This window comes from Marmota marmota, unplaced genomic scaffold (genome assembly GCF_001458135.2).
Source record: "Marmota marmota marmota unplaced genomic scaffold, marMar, whole genome shotgun sequence".
NCBI lineage: Eukaryota > Metazoa > Chordata > Mammalia > Rodentia > Sciuridae > Marmota > Marmota marmota.
Window position 1 is genome coordinate 25,377,349 of NW_026000016.1, and position 10,982 is coordinate 25,388,330.

Here is a 10,982-nt window from a genome sequence, read left to right on the forward strand (position 1 = left end):
CTTTCTCTCACCTCCTGGTTCCTTTTCTCTACTGATCTCCCTTTGATTTTCATGAGATTCCTGCACACATGTGCGTGCACACACACACACACACACACACACCACCTTCTTTTTCCTTTTTCCTCTCCAACTTCCACATATGAGAGAAAACATACAAACCTTGACCTTTTGAGTCTGGACTATTTTACTTAACATAATGGTCTCAAGTACCATCCATTTTCCTGCTAATAACATAATTTCATTTTTCTTTACAGCTTAATAAAACTCCATTGTGTATATATACCACATTTTCTTTGTCCATTCATCCATTGGTGGACACCTGGGCTGGTTCCATAGTTTGACTGTTGTGAATTGTGCTGTTATAAACATGGGCCTGCATGTATCTGCTATGCTGTCTTCATCTCACCTTCTTCAAGCCCCAATGAATTCTTACCCCTGTTATGTTCCACCTGTCTCACTATGTTGAGTCTCTGTGTACATTTATACAGATTGTGCCCTCTAAAGTGTCACCCAGTCATGAGGTAAGGCAAGGATGATGTGCAGCATGGCCTCCACCCACAGGACTGCATGCCAGTGGGTGCATCTTTCCAAGGGGGTCCCTTTTTCTTATTCACACAAAGGTACCAAAGAGTCTGGTAAAGAGGCCATAACTGTGTACATTCTATCAATGAAGTTTTAACCCATAGTTACTAATGGATCCCAAAGATCAGTTAATGATATATAAAGAGCTCAAAAAACTTAACACCAAAAACCAACATAACCCAATCAATAAATGGGCAAAGGAACTGAACAGGCACTTCACTGAAGAAATAGGAATGGTCAACACATACATGAAAAAATGTTCAACATTACTAGCAATTAGAGAAATACAAATTAAAACTATACTGAGATTCCATCTCACTCCAGTCAGAATGGCAATTATCAAGAACACAAGTGGCAATAAATGTTGATGAAGATGTGGGGGGAAACGTACACTCATACATTGCTGGAGGGACTGCAAATTGGTGCAACCACTATGGAAAGCAGTATGGAGATTCCTCAGAAAACTTGGAATGGAACGACTGTTTGACCCAGTTATCCCACTCCTCAGCATACACCCAGAGGACTTAAAATAAGCACACTATATTGACTTGGACACATCAAAATTTTCTACATCACTTTATAGCTGCTCAATTCACAATAATTAAGCTATAGAACCAAACTATGTGCCCTTCAACAGATGTATGGCTGAAGAAAATGTAGTACATATACACAATAGAATATGACTCATCCATAAAGAAGAACCAAATTATGGCATTTACTGGTAAATGCATGGAACTGGAGGTTATCATACTAAGTGAAAAAGCCAATCCCCAAAAACCAAAGGTCAAATGTTTTCTCTGATATGTGAATGCTGACTCACAATGGGGGTGGGCAGGGGCATGGATGTTCACCAGATCGGACAAGAAGGAGTAGGGGAAAGGGAGTGGATATGTGAATGGGAAAGACAGTAGAATTAATCAGACATAACTTTCCTATGTTCATATATAAATACATGACCCACGAAACTCCATATCATGTACAATCACAAAAATGGAAAGTTATACTCTATGTATGTATGATATGTCAAAATATATTCTACTGTCAAGTATAACTAAAAAAAAAACAAATAAAAAACAAAAGAATCAGTCCATGGTCCACATGCACCAGAATTCCCTGCATCACTTAATATCAAGAGAACTCTGGATCTTTTCAATTAAAACTTCTAAGCAATATTGAGAATCTGAATGAGATTTGTACAGTTAGCAAGTTCCCTTAGGTGATTCTGATTCACAATCAGATCTGAGGATTCAACCATGATGGTCATTTCTTACTCCCTTATCTGGAGTATAACTCCTGGGGGTGGGCATTTTGTTACACAGTGCTTAATAGCCACTTAATAGCCGCTTAATAGTGAAACAGGAATGTGTAAACTACAGGGGGCCTAATTTCTCAACAAAGGAGATTTCACTCACCAGATGGATCTTCATTGAATAAATACTTCATTTTTTAGGGGAGTTAGAAAGTAAGTTGTAAGGAGGGGAGGAAGATGTGGTTGGAGAGATAAGCAGAAGGCAGTTCAAGAAGAGCAGTATGTATTAAGTGGCCATGAGTGGACTTGACCTTGCATTAGATGCATACTCCCAATCAATGCAGTAGACCTTTAATGTAGGGGCTTATTTGGAAAGAAAATTCCATACCTCAAAACTTCCAAGCTCCTCTACTCAGGGTTAAAGGAAGTACACTGCTCCCCCAGGAGGACTTCCAGACTGGCCACAGCCCCTCTGCTATGTCAGTCATGGTCCTTCCATTCCTTAATGCTGGAGGGGGGTTGTGAGTGGAATATTAATGTATAGTTCTAGCTACAGAATTGGCCTCTTATATGGAGTAAGGAAGATGTATTGCTGACTTAAGTGAATTGCTCAGTTTGGGATTTGAAAGTGCTGAGGAATGCAATTTTGGCACAGAATCAAAAATACCAGGTGCTAGAACAATTGGAAAAATTTAGATTAAGCTCTGAATTAGGAGACATTATTGAATCAACGTTAAATATTATGATTATAGAAGAGAGTATTCTTATTCTGTCTTAGGAGATAGTTGCTGAAGTATTTAGGAGTACTTGGCAATGTCTGCAACTTACTTTATACATACATTTGAAAGCAGATGTGACAAAATGCTAATAATCAGTGATCCAAGATAGATGAAGGCTCCGTGGATGTTTATTGTGTTATTTTTTTCAACTTTTCTGTAGGTTTGATAGTTTTCCAAATAATAAATTAAAGGAATAAGAGGGGGAAAAAAGACTGTCGGGTATCTGGCACAATTCAATTCTTAATCCTAGGTTTCTCCTCCATTTCTCGGAGACAGTAGGGTCTTTGACCCCTTTACTTACAACGGGATCACTTTATCATCTTGGAGCTCCCAAAGTAAGCTTTAAAATCTGTTTGAAATTGCAAAAATACCATTCCTTCCCTTCTTCAAAACCAAAACACACACTCTAAAAGACTAAAAAAAAAATGGTTTTGCACACTTTGCAAGATTCTGTTGCTTTCCTCTGTCAGAAAATGATTTCTACAAACAACCAAGTCAGCATTATATTTGAAAATACCATGCGCAGGAATTGTAGCATTCTTTACATTTTACCTTTCTTGGGATTTTGGTTTTAAACTGCCAATTGAATTCTCATTTCAGGCACTCATAATGTATGCTGCCTTAAATAATTCATAACACAATTCTATCATCTGTCCCTACTATATTCCTTGCTCCAGAGATTTATAAAATGTGTTTTCAGATGATTGCATGTGGGCTTAAGAAATATAGCAAAGATGTCTTTTGGGAGAAGAGGAATAAAGTGATTTATGACCACCAAATGTAATAAATGACACAAGAATGGGTGTAATTAATGAAAGAAAGCTATATGCTTGAGCAAATAGTTTACTCTGAGCTTCAGCAACTGATACATGGTAGGTACCCTTCTGGGAAATAATTATTCATAAAAACTCAGTGTGATCAGAAATATTTCAATCTACTTGTCCTTTTCTCTCTCTTCTGAGAATGTCTTTGACAATATCCCTAAAGAGCAAGACCCCTTCGTTTAACGAAATTTTATCACACATAATTCACTTCTGGTATGTCCATTGGATGAAAACTACTGTACATTTCAGTGCAAATAGATAAGTGAAATAGATCAGTGCTCTGCAAACCTTTTAACCTTGACCCAGAGAAAGAAATACATTTTCTTCAGAGACCCAGTACACATCTACAAAACTGAAACAAACGCTTTACGAAATTATCTATTTGCCTGCTTTCTGATATTTTCTTTTTTAAAACCCCATTTCATTTTTAAAAAATGATGTTGGAGATTCATTTAATCCATTTCAAAGTGTATTGGGTCCTGACCTGGACTAGAGAAACTCTTAACTAAAGGACTACCTTTACAAATGCATCTTTCTGATGGAGAAACAAAACACTGAAATGGAAATAAATAGGACCTTTATGGGTTCTTGGCTCCATAGGGGCTTTGGACAAAGGACAGTCAGTGGTCTGATGATTCAACAGCACAGGTTCCTAGTACTGTGCATTGGCACATAGTAGACACCTAACGAATGCCAGTATAACAATCAGTATCCGCAGCAATAGTTATCTACTACTTGATGTTCAGAGCCCACATCCTGAGAGTCTGCCTTTCCTTTATATCCTATTCTTAGTGCCTCCTTAGAATTGTCCTTGTTAGGTACCACCACAGGCAGCAGTTCCGGTCTGGTTCTATTTTTCTCTTTTCACACATTTAAGAATTCGAAAACTGAGATTTAAAATATAAAAAAAGGATCATTGGCTTATAAGCCAACAGACAGTCTTTACCTTGCTTTTCAAGAGAAGGAAGGAATTATTATCCCCAACTGAATTCTATATAGATACACTGGAAACCAGCATCTAGCCAGAACACTAAAGTTCACTGCCTTAATTTCTTCTTCTTGTAATGATGGAGAATACCACTCCCCCAATCCCCTGCCAAAAGCCTTCACTAGAAGTGACATTTGGATACTTAGACTTCCTATTCCTTGCACCCTGGGAAGACAGCTATGAGACCTCTAAATAGTCAAATGGAATCAAAGACTTATATCAATCCATGTCTTGTCCTGAAACCAATGTTGCCTGCATTTTTGACACAATTAGGTGGGAAATTCCTCAACACATTCCTGTAGAAGTCCATATTCTTTAGTCCTCCTCTGCTGGCTTTCCTTTCTTTCCCAAGGTTTCTATATATCTTCCCTACACCATCTGTCCCACCACGGAGAACTCCCAAGGGGAAGAGGAAATTCTGTGGTTGGAGACTCCTGTTCCATCTGGTCGCCAGCCCCAGTTGACAGACACTGGAAACTATCATTGCTGGTCCTCATCTTGCTGTGATGGATAAGATTCTTCTCTCCCTTGGGCATTATCATCATCTCTACTTGGCACTCTTGGAGCTGTGCTGGTCTAGCTATCCTAGTCAAACCAGGGGTTGGTCATTTTCTTGAGTAAAACTTATTAAACTAAACTGTTTTATTATCTAACTTATTTTGATATATTTTCCCATCAGATTTCCTTAGTACTTTCCTCTTGAATGATCCACCATAAGTATAAACATTATAGATCAAAAATAATTTAATTTAAGCTATATTATGGCCAAAATCATCCTAGCCATCAAGATTTGGGCTAGTGAGAGCTGACACGCACATGCTTTTTCCAGGTTAACCATCTGCACATGCTCCTACAATCCTGCTGAGAGGCACTTGTTGTGGTTTGGATCTGGAATGTTTCCCCAAAGACTGAAGTTTTGAAGCAATGTTCCAAAGTGGGGCATTTGGGAAGTGATTGAATCATGATGGCTCTGACTTCATCAGTGGATTAATAATTTGATGGCATTTGTGGGAGGTGGTTGAAACTGTAGGAGGTGGGACCTGTTGTAGGAGTGGGTCCTTGGGAGCATTCACTTTGGGACTATCTCGCATCCCTGGACCTTTCTCTGATTTCTAGCTATAATGAGTTAATCATAACTTTCCTCTGTTCTGACATTCTGCCATGATGTCCTGCGTCACTTCAGGCCCAAAGCAACAGAGACAGCCAAACATGGACGCTAAAACTGTGAGCCAAAGTAAGTCTTTCCTACTCTAAGTTGTTTTTTTCATGTAGTTTGTCACAGCAAAGAAAAGATGACGAACATAGCACTCAAGCTATTATTTTAAAAAGAAATGGGAACTGTTCTCTCCTCTTCCTTTTTTGAAAGAATGTGAGAGAGATTAGCATGGACTCTTTAAATGTTTGGTAGAATTTACTCATGATACTATCTGGTCTTGAGCTTTTCTTTGTCGGGAGGTTTTTTGATTACTGGTTCAATCTCCTTACTTATTTCAGTCTATTTAGAGATTCTATTTCTTGATCATTTGGTCTTGGTATATTATATATTTCTAGGGATATATTCATTTCTTCTAAACTATCCAAATTTATTGGTGTGTAATTGTTCACAGCAGTCTATTTGACCCTGTATGTTTCTGTGGTATCAGTTATTTATAATGTCTCCTCTTTCATTCATCATTTTATTTATTTGAGTCTTCTTTTTTTCCTCAGTAAGTCTAGCTAATGTTTTATCAATTTTGTTCATCTTATCAAAAACAAACACCTTTAGTTTCATTGATTTTCCTCTTGCCTTTCTAATCTCTATTTAATTTATTTTATAATTTCTTCAAGTGTGAAGTTCACTTGTTTACTTAAGATCTTTCTTTTTTTTTCCTGATATAAGCACTTATCAGTAAACTTCCTGTTAGTAATGCTTTTCTTCTCTCCTATAAGTTTTGGTATGTTGTTGCCATTTTTATTTGTCTTAAGATAGTTTTTGATATCCTGTTTGGTTTCTTATTGGACCCATTGGTTGTTCAGGAGTGTGTTGTTTTATTTCACATATTTGTGAATTTTCTAAGATTCCCCCTATTGTTGATTTCTAGTTTTACCTCATTGTGGTTAGAAAAGAGAGATCTTATTATTTCAGACCTCTTCATTTTGTTAAGACTTGTTTTGTGACCCAAAATATTATTTATCTTGATGTGTAGACTGTGTGCACTTGAAAAGAATGTGTATTCACTGTCATTCTACAGAATGTTCTGTATGTTTATTAGGTTAATTTGGTCTGTAGTGTTAGCCAAGCCTACGGTTTTCTTATTGATTTGCTGTCTGGATGAGCTATGCCTTGTTGAAAGTGTGGTACTAATGTCCTTTAGCTTTATTATATACTGTCTGTTTCTCATTTCAATTCTGTAGACATTCGCTTTATGTATTTGTGTGATCCAGTGTTGGGTGCAGATATACTTACAATTGCTATATCCTCTCAATGAATTAACTCCTCTATCGTCATAGTGACCTTCTTTGTCTCTTTTATGACACATTTTGAATGAACGTCTAATTTGTCTATGTAAGTACAGCATCCTTGCTCTCTTTTGGTGTCCATTTGCATGAAATATCTTTTTTCCATTTCTTCATTCTCAGTCCACATGTATTCTTGTAGCTAAAGTGAGTCTCTTATAGGCAGCATCTTGGGGAATATCGTTTGTTTTATCTATACAAAGCCACTCTGCCTTTTGACTAGAGAATTCAATTCATTTTCATTTAGAGTAATTATTGAAAAGCAAGGAGTTACTGCTGTCATTTGGTTATTTTTACTGACCATTTTGGATATGGCACCAAAAAAAAAAGGCAACAAAGCAAATACATGCAAGTGGACCACATCAAACTTAAAAGCTTCTGCACAGCACAGGAAACAGGAAACAGCAAAATGAGAAGACCAGATACAGAATGGAAAATCATATACCCGACAAGAGGTTAATCTTCACAACTAATAATGAACTAACATAACTCAATAAAAACAAAACAAAACAAAAAGCAAATACCCTAACAAAAATGGGAAAGGACTGGAATAGAAAATTTTTCAAAGAAAATATACGGGGGTTGGGGTTGTGGCTCAGCAGTAGAGCGCTCTCCTAGCACGTGTGAGGCTCTGAGTTCGATCCTCAGCATCACATAAAAAATAAATAAATAAAATAAATGTAGTGTATGTGTGTGTGTGTGTGTGTGTATAACATACAAGTCACCAATGGGTTTATGGAAAGTTACTCGAGTGACTATTATCAAAAAGATAAATGATAACAAATTGTTATGATTTGGATATGAAGTGTCCCCCGAAAAGATCATGTTAGGTAAGGCAGGAATGTTCAGAGATAAAATGACTGATTATGAGACTATAATCTCATTAGTGGATAACACATTTGAATAGACACATATTTATGAATATATATTGCTTTTTATTAGAGCATCATAATTATTTATACATAATAGTTGTGCTCATTTGGACAAAATCATACAAGCCTGGAATTTGATTTCAATCCCCATCCTCCCCCTTTCCCTCCCCTCTTCCCTCCCTCTACACTACTGATTTCCCTTTTACTCTCTCTCTATTTATTTATTTATTTATTTATTTATTTTTGATTGGTAACTTTCTCCATACACATAAAAGTGACATTCACTTTGGGAGCTTGATTTTCTGAGTCTGTCTTATTTCACTTAGCACAATTTTCTCCATTTCCATTCATCTAATGGCAAATTCCATCATTTCATTCTTATTTATAGCTGAGTAAAACTCCATTTTGTATATATACGACATTTTCTTGATTTATTCATCTATTGATAGGCAACTGGGCTGATTTCATAATTTGGCTGTTGTGAATTGTGTTGCTACAAATACTGATGTGACTCTACCACTACAGTATGCTGATTTTAGTTCTTTTGGATAAATACCATGCCGTGGGATAGCTGGGTCTTGTGATTTCATTCCTAGTTTTTTGGGAAGCTCCATGCAGCTTTCTAGAGTGGTCATACTCATTTGCAGTCCCACCAACAATGCGAGAGTAACTTTCCCCCCATAACCTCACTAGCATTTATTATTATTTGTGTTCTTGATAATTGCAATTCTGAGCGGGAGTAAGATGAAGTCTTAGTTTAATGTTTGGTTTGCATTTTCCTGATTGCTAGATATGCTGAATGTTATTTTACATATTTGTCAGCAATTTGTGTTTCTTCTTTTGAAAAATATCTTTTTGTTTATTTTGCCTATTTATTGGTTGGTTTTTATTGTTGTTGTTTGTTTGTTTGTTTGTTTTGTATGTGTGTGTGTGTTGATTATATATGCTAGATATTAATCCCTTGCAGGGAAGCAAAATTGTCTCCCATTCTATAGCCTTTCCCTTTATACTCTTCATGTTTCCTTTGTTGTGAAGAAGCTTTTAAATTTGATGCTGTCCCACTTATTGATTCTTGGTTTTACTTTGTGAGCTTTAGGGGTCTTGTTGAGCAAGTTGGTGCCTGTACCTTTCTGATACTGGGTTGACCCTCTGCTTTCTTCTAGCAGATGCAAAATTTCTGGTCTAATACCTGAGGCTATCTTTTCTCCAATGCATATTTTTTGGTACCTTTGTCAAGTATCAGATGGTTTTAAGTGTGTGGGTTTGTTTCTGTGCCTTCTATTCTATTCCATTGGTCTTCATGTCTGTTTTGATGCCAATATCATGCTGTTTTTGTTTTTATAGGTCTGTAGCATAATTCAAGATTGGGTACTGTGGTGTGATGCCTCCTGTATCAGTCTTCTTGCTCAGAATTACTTTGGCTTTTCTTGGTCTCTTATTCTTTCAAATGAATTTAAGGATAGATTATTCTAATTCTGTAAAGAATGTCATTGGTATTTTGATGAGGATCTAATTAAATATGTATATTGCTTTTGGTAGAATGATCTTTTCAACAATATTAATTCTGCCTATCCAAGAACATGGGAGGTCTTTCCATCTCAGGGATTATATTTTGACCCTGGTTTCTCACTTTCTCTCCCTCTGATTCCTGGGAGCCAGGAGAAGCTTCCCATTGTCACCTCTTTCCACCATGATTTGTTCTGCCTCCTCATGCTCAAAATGATGGAGCCAGCTGACCATGGACTGAATCTCTGAAACTGTGAGCTCAAAATAAATCTGTTTCCTCCTCTAAATTGCTCTTGTTAGGTATTTTGATTACAGCTACAAAAATCTGACTAACACGCAAGTGTCGTTTAGAATGCAAGGAAAAGGAAAGTCTTGTACACTTTTAGTAATCATGTTAATTGGTACAATCATTACAGAAAACAGTGTGGAGGGTCCTACCATATGATCCAGAAATCCTACTTCTGGCTATATATTGAAATCAAATGAAATCAGTATCTTGCAGAGATCTCTACCCCTGTGTTTATTGCACTATAATTCATAATATCCAAGGTACAGAAACAATCTAAGTGTACACTGATGGAGGGAGAGGTAAAGGAAATATGGGATATAGATATAGACATAGATGTAATGGAATATTATTCAGCCATTACAAAGAAGGAAATTCTGTCACTTGTAACAACATGGATGACCCTGAAGGATATTATGTTAAGTGAAATCTTCCAGACACAGAAAGAAAAATACTGCGTGATCTCACTTATATGTGGACTCTCAAAAAGTTAAACTCAGAAGCAGAAAGTAGAACCGTGGTTTCTAGGGATTCGGGATGGGAGGATTGGGGAGATGTTGGACAACAGGTACAAACTTTCAGTTTCATTCTACTAATCAGATTGATTGAAAAAGTAAGATCCTACAAAATATATTTTTTTAAGAAGAAACTTACTTTAAGTAAAAATACATATACAAGTTAAAACTAAAAAGATAGAAAAAAGTCCTAATCAAAGAAAACTGGAGAAGCTAAATTAATAATAGACAAACTATACTTCTGAGCAAGAAACATTACCAGGAATAAAGAGGGTCAATGCATTATGTTAAAGGGATAAGTACCATAACGTTTCATTGCACAGGTCTTATAATATCTGAAAAAAAGTGAATCTCTCTTATTAATTTCCTTTTTCATAACTTTCTTTAAATGTCGTTAACATTTATTTTTCGTTAGGTACTTTAGGATCATTTTTTCTCACTAAAGAAAACAATAGTGAATCTTATACTTTATGTTTGTCAATTAATATTTGAAAAATTGATATTTTATGATATTGTCTTTTTAATTCATTAAAAATACAGTTTTTCCACTTAATTCCTTTTAGTTCAGGAGTTATTTAGTAGGACACTTAAATTTTTCAAAGTAGAAGAAACGTAATTGCCATCCTTTGCTTATTTATATTTAATGTTATTAAATTTTGATGAAAGAATTTTGGCCAAGATATCTCTACTTTCTAAAATTTGCTAATGACTTTCTGGTTAAAATGAGAACAATTTTGAAAAAGGGGCTAAAAGCATGCAATGGAGGAAGGATAGCATCTTCAACAAATGGTGCTGGGAAAACTGGAAATCCATATGCAACAAAATGAAACTGAATCCCTTTCTCTCGCCATGCACAAAAGTTAACTCAAAATGGATCAAGGAGCT